Source organism: Mizuhopecten yessoensis, unplaced genomic scaffold, assembly GCF_002113885.1.
Source record: "Mizuhopecten yessoensis strain PY_sf001 unplaced genomic scaffold, ASM211388v2 scaffold2411, whole genome shotgun sequence".
Classification (NCBI taxonomy): Eukaryota; Metazoa; Mollusca; class Bivalvia; order Pectinida; family Pectinidae; genus Mizuhopecten; species Mizuhopecten yessoensis.
In genome coordinates this window covers 919,145-937,277 of record NW_018404533.1, presented here as the reverse complement: position 1 = coordinate 937,277, position 18,133 = coordinate 919,145, and the positions used below count along the sequence as shown (strand labels likewise).

Sequence of the window (18,133 nt, the reverse complement as noted above, 5' to 3'; positions counted from 1 at the left end):
ATTTCGATAAAAAGTGGATAACAAATAGATCTTGTCCACTTAAACACTGTCGCGAACCAAATAAGTGCTGCTTCACATTAGTAAACATGTGCTATATCCACCATTTGCACCATAAACTAGATAAATTACATACATTTGTATACATTTGTTGAGCGTTCGCCCCCTGTGAGGAAGGCTTTAGGTTCTGTCCCCTGGCCGAGACATACCAAAGTCTTTAAAAATGGTAGTTTATACTCCTGCTTAACGCTCAGCAAACTAGGAGTGGGACGACTGGTTCGCCCGTTGTCAGTATAATGTGACCGGGTGGGGCGTCCTGGGGGTCTTCGGCAGTATGTTTCAGTGAGGTAGCACTATAAAGTCGGCATCAGTTCCGCGCTATCACAGGAGACAACCAGGAACATATCGCAGCCTCCCAAAATACACCCACATACACTACACGCATGCATCTTGCACACAGGGGAGGCCGTCCTTAAATGACCTTAGCTGTTAATAGGACGTTAAACAAAATCAAACAAACAAACAAACAAAAGGTATACAGCCATAATAAAACTGACTCTCCATACATAACACTTGCCGATGTTTCATCTCATAGATACCTGTAGTTACTGGAGGTCTGAAAACGATTGTTCCAGGTTTTTCACTAAGTGACACCTATGAGCTCCCTTTGGAGTCAGTCCTTTCATGGGTTTAAATGTTGACCCCTATCATCTATGCATCATTTATGAAAGGTTCAATTTCAATTTCAACAAATTTTATTGACAATATAAGCAATAGTCAATAGGATCAGACATCAGGCATAGCCTATCTAAGTCCTCTCCTTAAGGTGACAACAGGTGGTAAGAAACACAGACATATATTTGTACATTGATATTATGTTTGGGATAAGGGAAAGTAACTCCTTGATGTAAACAGACTTGTTCAGTACTCTTGAGATATAGTAACCCTTTCACTAGGGATATTTAATTTGAGATATTTACTAGACTATTATCTTCAGTGAATAGTATCAAGTATCTGACAATGAGTTACTGGTATTCATATAAGGTAAACTGTTGGGTATAAATATTTGGTGATATTGGATTTATTCCCTCAACAGATACAGGCCATACAGTCCATATGTATAACACACTAGCCATCACACACTGTTAAGGATCAAAAGCCAATTTCAGCAAATAGATATATAATTTGTAAGTAGGGCTACACCAACTCCTGTAAGTAAAGTAGTAATTCTTTAATTAAATTGAAGGGAGTTACTCCATATCTTGATGTAAGCTTAAAAAAGAAGAAGAAAATAGAAAACATAAAAAACACACACAAAAAAAAACACAAAAAAAACACAAAAATACACACAAAAAAAAAGAAAGAAAAAACCATCTAAGCTGCCCAGAGACAATTTCATTCAATAGGTGTATATACCAGCTAAATTAGTAATTATCAAAGGTAGAATAAAGTATCTAATTAATCTATATTATATTACATTAGATATATCTTGTACTACTATATCATTGTAGTTCACTGTGGGAGGTACAAAGCTTTTATACATATAACTTGAAAGAAAATAAAAAGAATAAAAGAATAATAAAAAAATGTAAGAATGTATAATTATGTTCCAAAAAATAGTAAGGGTAAGTCAAATATTATATTAATGAAAATCTTTTTGATTGCGATATAAAGTTTGGTACATGAGATAAGATATCTCTATTTTGTAAATCATTACAACTATTACAACCATTTATTAGGACATTTATACACAGATGATTGTGAGTGTGTTGATTCAAACTCCGTTTGAGAGTCTGGCGAATATTATTATATTGATTACATTCAGAAAAATAATGTGCAGCAGTTTCGAAAGATCCGTTACACTCACACATTGGAGATTCAATTAAGTGATCTTTATAACGATCATAATTTAGATTACTAGCATTATTTCTTAATTGGCAAAGTATAATGTTTACATCACGATTGCCAAAGTATTTAAAAACATCATTTGTTTCAGATTTCATATATTGCTTTGTAGTTAGTAACCTTTTTAACTGTGTGGTAGATTGGATGCTAGTAATATCTGGGGCAAGTCTATTCATTTCATTTAGCATGGACGGAAAAAAACTTTCAAAATATTTTACAGTACGACATAAAGGGGGGTCAAATAATCTGTTTGTTCGGAGGGGATATCTGTCAAGGGTTTCATCATGAATATATGGTTGAATAATTTCTCTTAGGTAATCTGGGGTTTCATTATTCATTATTCTATACATTAAAATTAGTTTATGTTTATTTCTTCTGCAGCTCAAAGTTTCCCATCCTAATTCCTTGTATAATTTATCATGTGATGTCCCTCTACGTAAACCTGTAATTAATCTTGCAGCCTCTAATTGTATTGATTCTAATAGGTTTTTTTGAGCTAGTGTGCAATTGTCCCACACAACATCTGCATATTCAATAACTGGTCTTATGTAGGATATATATAAGGTTGTCAAGGATTTTCTATCAATTTTATTTTTTAGTAACCTTAAGATATTTATTCTTTTAAATGCTTTTTCATATATATTAGATATGTGTTGGTTCCATTTGGCATCATCACTAAGTGTAAGGCCCAGATGTGTATGTGTTTTGCTTTCAACAATTGGTGCGTCATAAAAATTAACAATAGGATGATTCTTATTAGTTTTCCTTGAGAAAATTACAGATTCAGTTTTAGAAGGATTAAATTTAATGTCCCATTTAGTGGCCCACAGCTTAATATTACTCAAGTCATTGGAAAGATTTTGTGCCAATTCAATGGGATTATTATCACATATACCATAGAGAGAGGTGTCATCTGCAAATAATTTAATTTTACTGGAAACACAATCAACAATATCATTTATATATATTAAAAACAATAACGGACCGAGGACTGAGCCTTGTGGAACCCCTGCTTGAACAGGGTCAAAGGTTGATGTATAACCTTCAGTTAGTACTCTCTGCTTTCTGTCTGATAAAAAGTTACGAAACCAATTTAAAAGATTACCTTTAACACCATATGATTCCAACTTGTAAAGCAGACCATTGTGCCAAACTCTATCAAAAGCCTTGCTTATGTCACAGAATATAATTCTGATTTCTTTATTTTGATCTAGGCAATTAACAATGGTATGGTAAATAGACAATAATTGATTTACAGTTGAATCTTTAGGTGTAAAGCCAGACTGGTGTTTTGTAATGATTTTATATGTACTGTGGTAATTATATAGATATTTGAAAACGATTTTTTCTAACATTTTACTAAAACATGAAGTAACAGAGATTGGTCTGTAATTAGACACCTCATTAACTAATCCTTTACCTTTATAAATAGCGTAAGGTTGGTACACATCTACCTATAAGTTTCAGAGGAGAAGACTTAAAAGGTTTTGCACCATGTCATTTTCACCTACCCCTTAGACACATATATGCAGAACTCGATAAATGCAGGCGACATTACTAGATAAACCCCATACGATGTGACTGCAGACGAAGATGGTACATACGTACATGATTTTGCAAAACTTCTGGCCACTATGAAAGTAACAGTAGTGGACTTGCAAAGCATAGAAGACTGATGTAACAATTAGCCTTATCATTTAACTTATCGGTATACATACCGTATGCTTTCAGTATCTATAATAGACATCGCAAAAACACTGTTGGAGTGAGGAAAAGTTTATATTTTCTAATTTGTTCTAATTTCACTTTCTTCTACAACATAGTAATGGAGAAGTTTTAACAGTCAGAGGAGTTCTTTTCAAAATCTCAGAGGTAAACTACATCGTGTGAGAATAGTTGTGATATATTAAATACTTCTAATTGCCTACGTGTGTCATTTGTATTATTGACTTTTCACTTATCACTTTTGAATGATTAACCTGATTTTACAAACAACTTTTTTATAATTCTCTGCATTAAAATATTGAATTAAACCAGGATATGATAATATAGGGTAGCTTTTGTTTAAACGGATAATGTAGAGACATGAATATTTAAAATCCAAACATAATGAGCAGGTGAAGCACCACTCATTTTAAAGGAGAGGCCAAACTCAATACGGTACCTGTTATATTCCTATTTATGCAACATGTTCTAAATGAAGGCCTTACTAAATGTATTTACCTGTACCTGTATTTTAACTTTCAAACAGCAAACAAAAAGGACTCAGCATTCTACATTCTATTCTTGGGGACTGTCAGAAAATGGTCATATACACTAAATACAAAACTATGATCACACCCTGTCCACCCTATCGATGCATGCGCGGCTTAAGACTATTTTACATACTTTCTGAAGCTCTGCCTTTAACCTTCTGGAAGGTTTGGTTGGTATGCATGATTTGCAGAACAGGGTGCAATCCTGTGACATTCCATAACAAGTTTTAAGATCGCAAGTCACTTGCGAGGACTTGAAGTCTCGTACACCTGGCCTGCTGCCCATCAGATAGTCCTATCACTTTAATTAAGAGCAATAAGATTGCATTTAGGATGATATAAGCAAGTTATTTTCATTAGGCAAACCGCTTCATGGTTGAACAAATATTTTGTCATTTAAATGCTGTAAACTATTTTATTCAATTATTTATCACAGAACGGATAACAGAGATTTAATATGCTAGATATGCTTAATGGTCATGTATGATAAAACAAAAATCCTGTATCGGAACAGTCCGTATATAAATCGGTCCAAAATATCTTTCAGTGCGAAATCAGTATTAAATTAAAGTTGAACCTCGCCTTGTGGGTTTGTGTGATAGCAACAATAGCATTGAGCTCTTAAAACCAAATGTAGTCAGTATGTAAAGTTATAGGGGCCATTCAATGGTACAGTAAACGATACAAAAGATGGGTAAAAATGACACACAATACACAAGAATGTATGTGATGACGCGCTAATTGTAAGGTAATACTGCGTCAAACATGCCCCGTCAACAATGTATGATCGCATTACATCACGTGATGGGATCCACTTTAAGTGTATTGAGGTCAGCAAGGTAGGTCTGTACGTCTATACCATATAATGCATACAATTATAGGGGTGCTAGTATATATATGGTGACAACTGTGTATCCAGTAGACAGACTGGACATTAAACTGACAAGGTATTGTTCTGTTTTTCCGCAATGTCAGTTTGTAGTGTACAGTACTAATATACTACATGAACTGATAAAAATTGACATGGAGATCTAATGACAACCTGACTTTTTCGCATAGTCTTTATACAATTCAACCAGTACGAGGTACAGGATTACCGATTGGAAATGGAAGAAACACTTGCTATACCTATATATATATCTATATATGATACTACAACATTTCTAAATAACCTAATAATAATAACCTTATAACCTAAATAACAGTTTTAATACCTGATTTTATAAAACAAAAAGATAATCCCATTGATGTCTTCGTATCTGGTATAAATCGAAGGGGAGGGGTACAATCTGATTTTGTTTAGTTTATCGTGAACGAGTTATGAACATAACTTTTAATATACGACGTGACAGTATACCATGTTCATCATAAACACACAATTCCATTTGTTTCGGGTTACGTTGTATGTATAACACACACATGTGCAATTATCAATATATACAGGCTAGTGTGCGATATTTTGTCTCTCTGTACATATAACGGAGCTGTGTTTATTTGTCTCTGCGTGCTGTAAGCATTACAAACAGTACAGGAATCAAATTAAACAGATATATTATTTTACATTAACAAAATATAATATGCGATTAATTATTGTACATACTCAATGTACTTTCGTTTTGTCATGTGTCTATATATATATTTATTCACCAAGGCATGTCAAAACAGGTAGGATAGCATGTGACATAAATAACCCGGGTTTATACACAAGGAAGGTAAATATTCTCGATCGTAGTCGAAATGTGGCGAAGCTGTTAAGGAATTCTAACAACAAATGGCCTTTCCTCACGGAATATCAGCATCTGACGGTAATTTTATTGTTTTTACTGTTTCTCACGAATTTTTTGTATAGATACAATATTCAACGTGTTACTTACATACGTAAACACACACTCTACACACAAAACTCGGGAACACACCCATATACACAACCCCTAACAAAAATATGTCTGACGCTGTTACTGTCGCCTGCTTGTATATTGGAAACAGTCCTTGACTGTCAATTATCTAGGAATCATAGGCAATTCTGAGTTGTTACGAATAAGAAATGAAAATTATAAAAGTTTTCTTAACTGCAACTATTGACATGTCTGTTCATTAAACGAGATGGTATGTATGTGGAGCCCTATGCAAAGCATTGTCAGTTTTACTTTCATTATTCTGATACAGTACTGGGGTAGTATGCTTCGTTTTTAAACTATATATATTTAGTAGATGGATAGATCCGATCACTTAGAAAGACCACAACAAGTTATAAACTCTCAATTCGGCAAATCTTTGTATTTAATACAAAAATCATACTTCTTCATACGAACACAATTTTTTACCTGCATATTATTGTCTTTGTTAAATCACTTCTGTAACGAAACTCAGAGGGACTTTTATGAAAAATAAATCTAACGTGACGAAATCAACAAAGGTGTCCTGGGAGTAAAAGTAAATACAATGACGGGAGAGATACTATATTTATGAACACTACAGAGAATGTTCGCTAGTGTTTTGTAAGCAAAACAGGAGTGATCGTTGCACATGTGTGCTTCAAGAGCGATGGTGAGCACGTCATCTGATTTCATATGCTTCTAGTTAAAGTTTTTATTTTGAATTTATGTTATCACTGACGTTTAACTAATACTCTTTAAGATCAGCTATGTGGTTTTCTTACTGCTAGAAAAAATACTGATATACTAAACTAGTAACAAGGTTAAGAGTTTAGGAGGGCCTTAATAATAAGCATTGTCAGTTATCCTATGATTTTGCCAATGCAGTGCGATGCATTGTCAACTTAGTTTTTAATTATATATTCAGTTGAAGGTTAAATCCAATCACTCTGACGTACAAATAAATTTCCAATACACATGGTTATGTAGGATGAGTCGATTATAAAATTGTACATGTATAGACAGTTTATGTGTACATACGTGCGCATTGTTCGGCAGTGTGAACAATAGACGTAATTAGCAATGACTCGACTCGAATACAATAGCACTATTCTTTGTTCCTTTATATAAATGGTGCCTTATCAGGATAAAGTATGCGGCCTTGCGATACATACTTACTGAACACTACTTAAGCTCTAACAATTAGTTATATTTTTAACCTGCATGTCAATGTCTAAGATCAGCGATGTGATTTTCGTACAACTAACAAAATTACTGATATACTAAACTAGTTCCAAGGTTAAGAGTTTAAGAGCGCCTTAATAATAAGCATTGTCAGTTATCCTATGATTTTGCCAATGCAGTGCGAAGCAAACAGTCCAGGAATCAAGTTAAAAACGTAGTATATGAACAAACACAAATCTGCGAATAATTAACGTACATACTCAATGTAGATATAATCAAGTACTTCGTTTGGTCATATGATTACATAGATTAGTTGTGTCTTTATGCACGAAGACATGTCAAAACAGATAGGATAGCATGTGGCATAAATACCCCGTGTTTATACACAAGGAAGGTAAATGTTTTCGATCGTAGTCGAATTATGGCAAAGCTTTCGTGGGGAATTCTAACAACAAACGGCTTGTCCTCACGGGATATCAGCATATGACAGTTACGATTGTTTTTACTGTTTCTTATCAGTGTTTTGTATAGATACAATATTCAACGTGTTACACACATACACAAACGCACCCTCTATACACAAAACTTGGGAACACACCCATAGACACAACCTGTTACAGGCAAAGTTGCACAATTATTCGTTGGTCGGAAAAACGAATAAGTTTCTTACTCCACTTTCCTGATGGAAAAGTAAAGTAGCACAGAGAAACGTTATTGACCTCTGTGGAAACACATTTACGTAAAAACTTTCACGAAATGGCATGGACACGGATTATCCAGCCATTAGGGCTTTACTCTCGATATTTATCAAAAATGATTATGTTCAAATTTTATCCCCATTGTCCTGTCTGTGAGTGAGCGCCAATATCAATCTTAATTAAACTCAATCAAAAGGATCTGTCTGGCACCCAATGTACCTGGAAAATTTCAAGAGTAAACAACCGACATGCCCTTCAGTTGAATTTGCATTTACATTTGGAGTTCACCCTGAATAGTAAAGTTTAAAAAAATATATGTATTCATATTGAATTAAAATAACTGTTCAGGAACAAAATATAGGCAACAGGTGGACTTGTTTTCAAAGAAAATCCAAAATCAAAGTTGTTGGTAAAATATCGTTTACCCAAACTTGCTGCTATGAACTATATGAGTAAACTAAACTGTCCGAGTAAAATTAGAATAGAAGCAGGTCACATACCACAAACATATTTGCCGCAGTAACTGTCGTCTGTTTGCATGGGTGAATCAGACTGATTGTCAATTGTGTAGAAATCATAAGCAATTCTGAGACGTTTTGAATTAGAAATGAAAATTATAAAAGTATTCTAAACTGCTGTTAGCGACATGTATGTTCCGAAAACGAGATGGTAAGTATGGGGCACCCTGATGAAAGCATTGTAAGTTTTATTCTCATACAGTACTTGGCATTGTATGCTTAGTTTTCAAATTATATATATTCAGTAGATAGCTAAATCCGATCACTCAAAAATACCACACAAAGTTATAAACACTCAATTCGGTAAATGTTTGTATTTATTACGAAAGTAAAATACTTCTTCATACGAACACATTGCTTTACAATACAAACGAATAATGAGTCGATAAAAACATTGTTCACGTGCACATTGTTCGGCAGTGGGCACAATATACTTAATGACGAAATCAACAACGATGAACTGGGAGTAAAAGTAAATTCAATGACGGGAGAGTTACTATATTTATGAACAATAAAGAGGAATTTTCGCTAACGTTTTGTCTACTAAAACAATGATTTTACTCGCTTTAGAAATTGATATATTTATGATCGAATTAATACCATTGCTTCATTATATAAGGTTCCTTTACATATATGATGCCATTGCCGTTCAATGTGTGCGGCCTTACTATACAGGCTGATTCACGTAATTAATATCATGTATTTTGTCTGAAAAAGTGCAGTGATCCTTGAACATGTGTGTTTCAAGAACGTTGACATGCGCACATCTCTTTCAAGTATTTATTTGATTTTGTGTTAACACTGAAGTACCATCGCAATGAGTGGAAGAGCGCTCTAAATTACAAGCATTGTCAGTCTTCCTATGATTTTGCCAATGCAGTGCGATGCATTATTAGCCTAGTTTTTAACTACATGTATATAAGCATTTGAAGGCTCAATGCGATCATTCTTACACAAAACATATTTTCAATACACGAAGTTGTGTATCGACCCTTTAAGTGTATATGTATATGTACCTTTGTGTACACTGTTCGGTAGTATGCTCTGTAGTCGTACTAGAACAAGTGTGAATCGCTTTAAAGTTTGACTAAATAGCACTTATTAATGTTATTTTAACATATATAGTGCGCCGTCAGGACGAAGACTGCAGCCTTTTAGGTATGAATTGACATATATCGTAATAGGTCAATTCATACCTAAACAGCCCGTACCACAGTAAGCTTTAACATAATTCGGTTTTTCACTAACATATTAACAGTCTCGTTTGATAATGTCTTGGAAACAATGGATCCTGCAGGACATTTTTGAAAAGACAGAAAAAAGAAAACAGTGTTTAGAGAGTAAAAACGCAATGGGTATTCGAACTATATATCCATTAAAATTAATGATTCGGGATTTATGTTATCCCCGAAGTCCAACAAACACTTTTTAACGTCTTTTCTTGATTACTAGTAATTTTACTATAATATTTAAAAAAATAGTTCCATTGCAAATAATTTAGTAATTCACTTTTCAATCGTATTGCTCCTTTTATACTATAAAACGCATTAATTGTCTAATTATCGGCCTATTTTGTTACAATATTGATACGTTATTAGAACGTGAAAATGGCTACGCAACATCGAACTGTCATTTTCTTCCGTAAATTATCGCGCTGCCTTAAAGTTGTTGGTATTTTTTTTAAAGCTATACATTTTCTGTTTATATGAAATGACTGCATCACATACGTATGGTTGACATCGTTAAAGCGACCCATTTTGATGACTTCATACATAATGAACGTGAGAGAACGCAGAACGAATTGTCGAGAACTTACCTATTATTGTATGATCCAAGGATCATTTTAAAGTTCATGAATGACGTCTCTGAGATATAGCAGGTTTGCAGGAATGGAAGATAGTGAAAGGGTTTAGGGAATTATATATATATACTAAGGTTAAACTGTTAGTATGATATAATTTGTCCAGTGACCATCTGGATTGGTTATAATTTGTTCTTACTTAGGGAAAAAAATATGATAAATCATTGAACGAAAATAAGATGCCGATGACATTATGACATATGCTCCTAGTTTGTAAAACTTAACAAGAAACAGAGCTTATAAGCTATGCCCAATACTACAGAAGTATATATATATATTTATGGGTAATAAGATTGTCACCTAAGATCATAGGTCTCTCTGATAATGAATTTTAATTTATTCGACAAATTATTCATGTTCACATGTCACACACAAAGCAACATCAAAGGGTATTATGTGGGGCACCATAAATATACTATTGTGTTAGAGTGTTACAGCAGATATTTTCATTATTACTCATTCAATGCCACTTAACTTTACTTTTTAACTAAGGAACTAAAATGTTAAAACGTCTAGCAGGCTTACTTTACTTCTCTGTCCCATATCCCAACTACACAAAGTCATGTAGTTAATTTTTCGCGGGATAACACGTGCAAATGAAATTATTTCATATTGATCAATATCATTTGATAGAAAGATATATGATCTATGGTTGACAGTATATTGAGCTTTGATACAATATCAGCTTTAGAGTAAATCAAAGGTTTGCCTCATTGATTGAGATCAATGATATAATTCACCATTGGCATTTGTTGGACCTATATCAATTTTGATCTTTGGATAGGTCGTTACTATTGACAAAATATATGACAACCAGGACTTTAATTATGTTCCGCCTGCTTTCAGCAAGCTCATAGGGTCAACGATGTAAATAGATGGCGAAAAGCAACCCCCATCTGTGTAGATATCTATTTTTACATGTACAACAATATCAAGAGCATGTTTTGAATATGAAATTTTAATTATATAAACCAAGACATTACCGGCAATATTTCGATAAAACTAAGAATTAATCGACTGAAGAGTTTGTTGTTATGTTTATCAAATTATTATTTTTGAAACAATTACAACACTCACCTAGAATTTCCTTAGTAACAGTGTGTTATGCTGTGAAATCGTCCATGTGTGTTTCTCAGGTTTTAACTACATACATTTTTTTTCAAGAACGACTGTTTCCTTCGTCAAGTAAAGAGTTTAAATGACCTTTGTCTCGACTTTAAACCGCTGAATACAACTCACTAAGTCACATTGTGCCGAATCAATAAAAACAGCTGTCAAAATTCAAAGAGCTATTTCGCTAAATAACACTATGATACTGCAAGCATTTAGTGGGGCGGGTAACATGTTTACACATTCCGGTCCTTAGTTGATGATAAAGTGGGGTCATAAAAACGATTCAGCTGATGGCTCCTTCGTCTCTGCTCATCGATTCCTCTCTCCTTCCTTACCCAGATGAGCATTTTGAATTACTCGAACTTCCAGTTGGCGTCCCTTTCTAGAACTGTCGAGTTATTCAAGTTTGTGATGTGGCTATGTGTGTTAGCATGGTCTGAAATAGCTGGTGTATGGTGTTGTTGACTTGCTGCTTCATGGCTTCAACGTCATTCTGATGTTTTTTAGGCGTGTTCTAAATTCCTGGCCAGTTTCCCCGATGTTTTTAACGTTGCAACTGTTACATGGATTTTGGTAAACCAGCCCTCTTTTGTCTTCCTTCGACCATTTGTCTTTCGGATGTACTGATAGTTGCTTGATGGTGTTGTGTGGACGCATGTGATGTGATGTTTGAGTATCACAATTGAAAGCGGTTAAGACACCTCTTTTATGTGTGGAATATGACCTGGCCAATGTACATGTCTTCCTGTCCAGTCACGACGTTTATGCATTTTTTAAGGAGAGTACGAACTACCCCGAACGTATGATGCAATGAATTAAAGTTGAGGTTCTGGTTTTGTTCCGTAAACCAGCAATTTGATGGAACTGTCAGTTCTATTTACGATAAGGGTATCCAAGAAAGGATGCTTTCTGTCTGCTTCCTCTTTTGATGTAATTTGTATGGAGCCTGTTACATTCAACGATTGTAGGTGAGTTGATATGTTGATAGGTTGTTTACATCGTTCTTTAATACTTCCAAGATAACGTCAACAGAGTATTACTATAGTTTAAGACGACACTCCATCGGAGCTGTTCTGATGGCTCTCTGCGCAAGATGCTCAATAAAGATACAAGATACCCGGCTCTACATTGCTGCCCCAAACTTGCTTGCTGGTAAATTGTGAGACCTGGAAAGAGAAGATAGTGATACTGAGTGTACATTCAAACAACTCAATGATGTTGTCAACGACAAAATATTTTTTTCTTTCATAGGGTTATATTTACATTGAACGTTTCACTTATGACAACCATTAAGTGAACGTGTTCCCGTCTCCCTGGCTGTCTGCAGTATTGGAGTGCTATTTATAGAAATTTTGACAGCTGTCCGTTTTGATTCGGCACACCAGAGTTGTTTTCAGCGGTTTAAAGTCAATACATTGGTCATTTACAATCATTGCTTAACAAAGGAAACAGACGATCATTATTCATACCAAACTAACAAATATTATTCCGAACGGGTCTCAACAGTTTTGAAATTATAACTTTAATATAACCCCCGGTTGAAGTATTGTTGAAGATGTAGATAAAAAACATCTTAATAATGCAAGCTTTGCCTACATTTATATGGTTTAAGTATTCTTCTGTTTTACAGATAAACTGCAACAAGTGTTGAAATGAATACTTAAATCGCTGTCTTCATCATGGATCAGAACAGAAAACGTAAGTATGGTTAAGTGTAATGGTTCTTACTTGTTCAAAAAATTCGAAAAACAATGTTAAACCACAAACAAACAAAAAACAAAAAACAAAAACAAAAATCCGATTTAAAAATGTATTTCAAGTTGACGAATGTTATGAGACAGTAAATACGATTAGGTATCAAATTTAAAAACAAAGACACATAATTAAGAAATGATTATTCTAAATAAAGTTTTTTGGGATTTTCCTGGAACAGCATGGTCGCAGTAAAGTATTATAGTGATTGTAGACGTCTTCCTGACCTGTCTGTTGTTATGTCGTAAAAACCAAAAGTTGATGACGTATTCTGTCAAATTACATTCAACTTTTTTAGGAATACATATCAGCGAAATTCATTGAGGTTTAAGCTAAAGCATATATACATCTTGATGCTTTATCAAGAGTTAATTCTAGCAAAATTTGACATTCATATCGCAAATAATACATCTGTTCTGAAGTGTTCCAACAAATCCTGACAATATTTTAATATAAACACAGGTTGTTATTTTTTGCACAATTGTGTTGAAAAATGACGAAATGTTCATTAACTTAGAAAACGGAGCATATGTTTGGTGCGTGTTTGGGTAAGATTAGTGAAAAAATATATATCAAAAAATTCAAAATAAACGTTAAAATAAAATTGGTTGTCATTTTTAACATCGGGGGAGGGGGGCATACATTCCGATGCACTCATATTAATTACGTCACTTGTAAACAACAAGCTGGCAGTATTTCAATCTGTGAACAATCTTTAAGTTTTATTACATTACTATTAATGGATCACCTTCGTAAGAAAATAACAATAACACACACGGCGTCAGAAATACATGGCTGTTGACTATTTTTGTAGTATACATTGAAAAACACCACACACATCAGCATTTAAGATTACAAGAATGAAAAACGTAATTCCAGCTTTGAAATACATATTTGTTGAGTTTGTTTTCAATGCCTTTTGATATGCAAGAATCGATCACCTATCTAAGTTAAACTGATAGTGCTTTCCTATGTATTTAATTGATCACAAAGCAATGGAGACAAGACGTAATGCACTTCAGGATTTATTGACATAGTGTTGTCTTTGTACAACAAGATGGTGTTGACCGCATATACCTACCTGAAATTGATATCAAGGCACTATATACTTGTCTATATCAGCCGCTAACCATAGTCGTTATTTACAACATAACTATATTGGATGGTCTAGTGTTGACCTGTTTGACAAGTATGTAAAAAAAAATGCCATTCAATAGTAACTGTCAACTATAATAACGATGTCCCTCTATACATGGACTTGTTAACAGACATGCTACTGACTAATAACAGTAAAATCCACATAATAAACGTTTCATAGAGGAATTCAGTTATATGCACATTTTTTTTGTCACATACATTTGCAATAGGTTTTTTTATAATAACGCGAAAAGTTTAATGTTTTTTCTAATGTTAATTGAATAACTGTATAACTTGAATAATGTGTGATTAACATATCTTCAGTGTATCTAATGTGCCTAACACATTTATTTTACCATTCCCCTACCTATATTCATTTTAAACTTTCAGTTGTGAGAGCATTTCACTTTGCTAACTTAAACAATGAAACTATTTTCAGAGACCATTATCTCGGATTCAAATGAGGAAGTTGTGCTTAAATTACTGCATTAAACTATGGCAATACCAATCGAAGCTTATGCAAATTGTCATCTATTATATACATTGTTGATGCGCCAATTCAACAAAGCGCTAGCTAAAAAATGAGTTTACTTAAATAATCTATGTTATGCTAGGTAGCTTAAAAAGGATATTTTTATTTACAGAAACAGACGGACCGACTGATTTGGTGGCTTTAGGAAAGGAACCAATAGAGAACCGTAAGTATATTTGAGTCGCATATATGATCATAAACTAGCTTATTCTAATGTGGGTTGTTTCAACAACTAGCAAAACAATTTTCTTTGATTCTGTTAGATTGAAACTGATTTATATATACATATTTGTGTTAAAACAATCATATTTTTTTGTTTTCACAGGTACGAACCCAGACGGAGGTAAGTCATACATAATAACGTTGTTGTTTATACTTTTGAGAGTTTCAATGATTGATAGAGTGTTGCATTACGTTATTTCTAGCAACATGGGTTAGTTCTGCAATTTGCTGGATCACTTGACTACATGATACATTAGATGGTATTGTATAAGGATTATATGTAAGGTAACTGTACCACTTTATGTGAATGTGGAGTAAATTTCAAGCGTATCCTCATTCTGAATATATCCTATTCCCAGCCAATGGTAATTGAAATTACATGGAAAACAGCGCTATACTAAATCTTCAAAGTAAAGAACTTCGTTTTGTTTTTGTCATGCAGTCGCAAACAATTTGCCATTCACAAGCCAGTTTGAACTTCCATTACATGTTGAAAAGAATATCTAATTGATAAGTTAATCAATTTTAGGGAGTGGAACGAAAAAAGCAATAAAGGTATTCATGAATATTCCAAGTTTAACAAAAAGGGTAACTTTATAGGCCACTTCTTTCTACCACATTTGCCGAAGTGTTTTTGTATATGGCTTTATTTGTATTTAAATATTCAGAGGAAGACAAGAGTTGCATTTGTTTTAAGGCGCAACATTTCTCCCGTCGTGGTAAGTACCCTGTAATCTTATATTATATGGTATGGTCTATGTTATTGTAGTAAATAATTTGCCAACACTAAAAATGATCATTCATTTGCCAGTTAGATAATGTGTTCATTGTACAGAAATGTCTCTGGACGATAAACGATTATGATATGTACAGTAGTCGTAATATTCACGTTGTGGTTATTATCTTTTGAATATATGAGTGTGTGCAAAGTTTACAATAATAAACTGTTGTATGTTCAGAGCGGGAAATCTTCAAAAAGCAGGCAACATCATTGAAATAATGTGTATATATTGCCAAGAGATAAACACACTCATCTATCATCTTTATTATTGTTAATAACTGATTCCAGCTCCGTCGGGATACAAAGAAAGTAAAGTGTATGATTAGAGGGAATCAATGACCAATATTTATTTATTTTTTTAATCATTCCAAACAGTTGCTAATCCTGCAAGAATTACACAGGTACACAGCTGTATGCGTAATGTGATTTCGATAAGGATCAAATATAATTGCAGTACTATTAATAACAAAAACATCTATGGTCTTCTATATCTAATTTGATATTTTAGAAATGAACCATAGAGTGTTTCAAGCCAGGCAGAGCATACAGAGTTTTTTTGTTTTTATAAATCTGGACATTTTTCAACCTTTCTATTATAAGCTTCCTTGGTCTTGTCAAAATTCATATGGTTCCGACTTTGAAGGGGACTATATACAATAGGACATTATTGTTGATTTATTTATGTGAATAAACGAATAACAAATTATTTGAAAGAAATTTTTTAATCAAGATTACAATCAAATGAATTCCAATTACATTGAAACTTTTATTCTTTGTGCACTATTTAAACTACAGAAATATTTGGGGTGCTATTAGAATTGTTGCGGGCCATGGAGACTGGCTGTGAGGTGGCCTAATAACTTTCTATTAGAGACAGAAAATGTATTATTAAACAATCCACGCATTTGACTAAACAAATCGCAAGAATTCACACGTTCGACTTCAGTCTTTCTTATATATGCCAATGTTTTGTTGAGAAAATTTCCGATAACAAAATTAAGAGTTTCTCAAAGGTAGACATTACATCCATTTGTCAGCCTCTCGTATTGAGAGTGATTTCAGTATGATGAGCAATATCGGTTAAGAAAGGCCATAAATCCCAACTAGTCCTTTGGCATTATCGATACTGAAATACGGCTGTTGTACAATTCACCTATTCAAGTAACTCCCCAGTATCTGAGCAGCGTTAACTCCAAAAATTCAAAACAATTCAGAAGTTTCTTTACAGGACTATACATTAAAATAAATAAGGTAATGTAATAATAATTGATTAAAATTAGTTTTTTTAATTCAATTGATAGGTCATAGCTGAACTCGTTATGCTGATAATTTATCTAGCACAAAGCTGGCTCATGAAATACTCAGAAATAAAAAAACAAAGCTGAGGCGGGGCGTATAACATGCCCATTTCTTTCCCCGCCTCTACCATCATTTACAAATATCAAGGTTTGTCCCAAAAAAGATAGATACTATAGGGTTATATGTTGCTGTGCCTTGCTATTTACTATTACGTTTTTCTATCAGTGCACTGTGCTGTATATTTGTGCACAACTCGAGGGATGTTCTGGTCTTCGTTACGCGGGACCTCTATAATCGCAGTACGCTTAGAGTTATCGCCCTTGCGAACTTTCGTTTTCCTGCTGTTCACAGGCATGGTTCTTCTCAGGAAGATTTCTACTAATATTTCGTTACATGATATTGTGTGCTACTGCAACCAAAGATTGTTTAGCCTCTCTGGAGGATTGGCGCCATTAAAGATTAAAAACCAACACCTCTTTTTGAGTAAAATCTCTTTGATTATGATTTTCCGATTATCATAAACAGTTGACCAAACAACAACACGCCAGTCGTCATGAATACCACGTCAAGGTTAGCCATGAACCCATAATAAAGAAAGTTCGAAATATAACGCCTAATGCAGAAGAACTTTATAAAACAAGAGGCCCAATGGACCTGCATCGCTCACCTGGTATAAGTTTTCACACTTGTGATCTTAAAAGTCGACTAAAATACAGCGCCAGGCAGCATATCAGTGATTGATTCATAAGAACCTTTTAACAGATTTAAACATATGACGCCTGTGACCATGAATGTCGAACAAGAACATTAGGTTGAACATAGGTCAAAGTCATTATTTTTGAACACACTTGGTATCCCTTCATCCCAGCATGCTACAGGCCCAATATCAGTACCCTTGGCCTTTTGGTTATTGAGGAGAGGTCGTTTGAAGATTTTAAGACATTTGACCCCTGTCACCTTGAAAGTTAGTCAAGGTCATTGATTTGTACAAACTTGGTGGCCCT

General features: G+C 33.9%; 1 long non-coding RNA gene across 2 annotated transcripts; it reads left to right on the top strand.

Annotated features, from left to right (window-relative positions):
* The first annotated feature begins 5,854 nt into the window (after positions 1-5,854).
* LOC110445919 lies at positions 5,855-18,013 on the top strand. 2 transcript variants are annotated; one of them, XR_002462409.1, is made up of 6 exons: positions 5,855-5,962; positions 13,037-13,104; positions 14,940-14,993; positions 15,153-15,170; positions 15,718-15,768; positions 17,998-18,012. It is a non-coding gene; the product is annotated as an uncharacterized LOC110445919 (long non-coding RNA). The 2 variants fall into 2 exon arrangements; XR_002462410.1 differs by lacking the exon at positions 15,718-15,768 and having other exon boundaries at positions 17,998-18,013.
* The last annotated feature ends 120 nt before the right edge of the window (positions 18,014-18,133 follow it).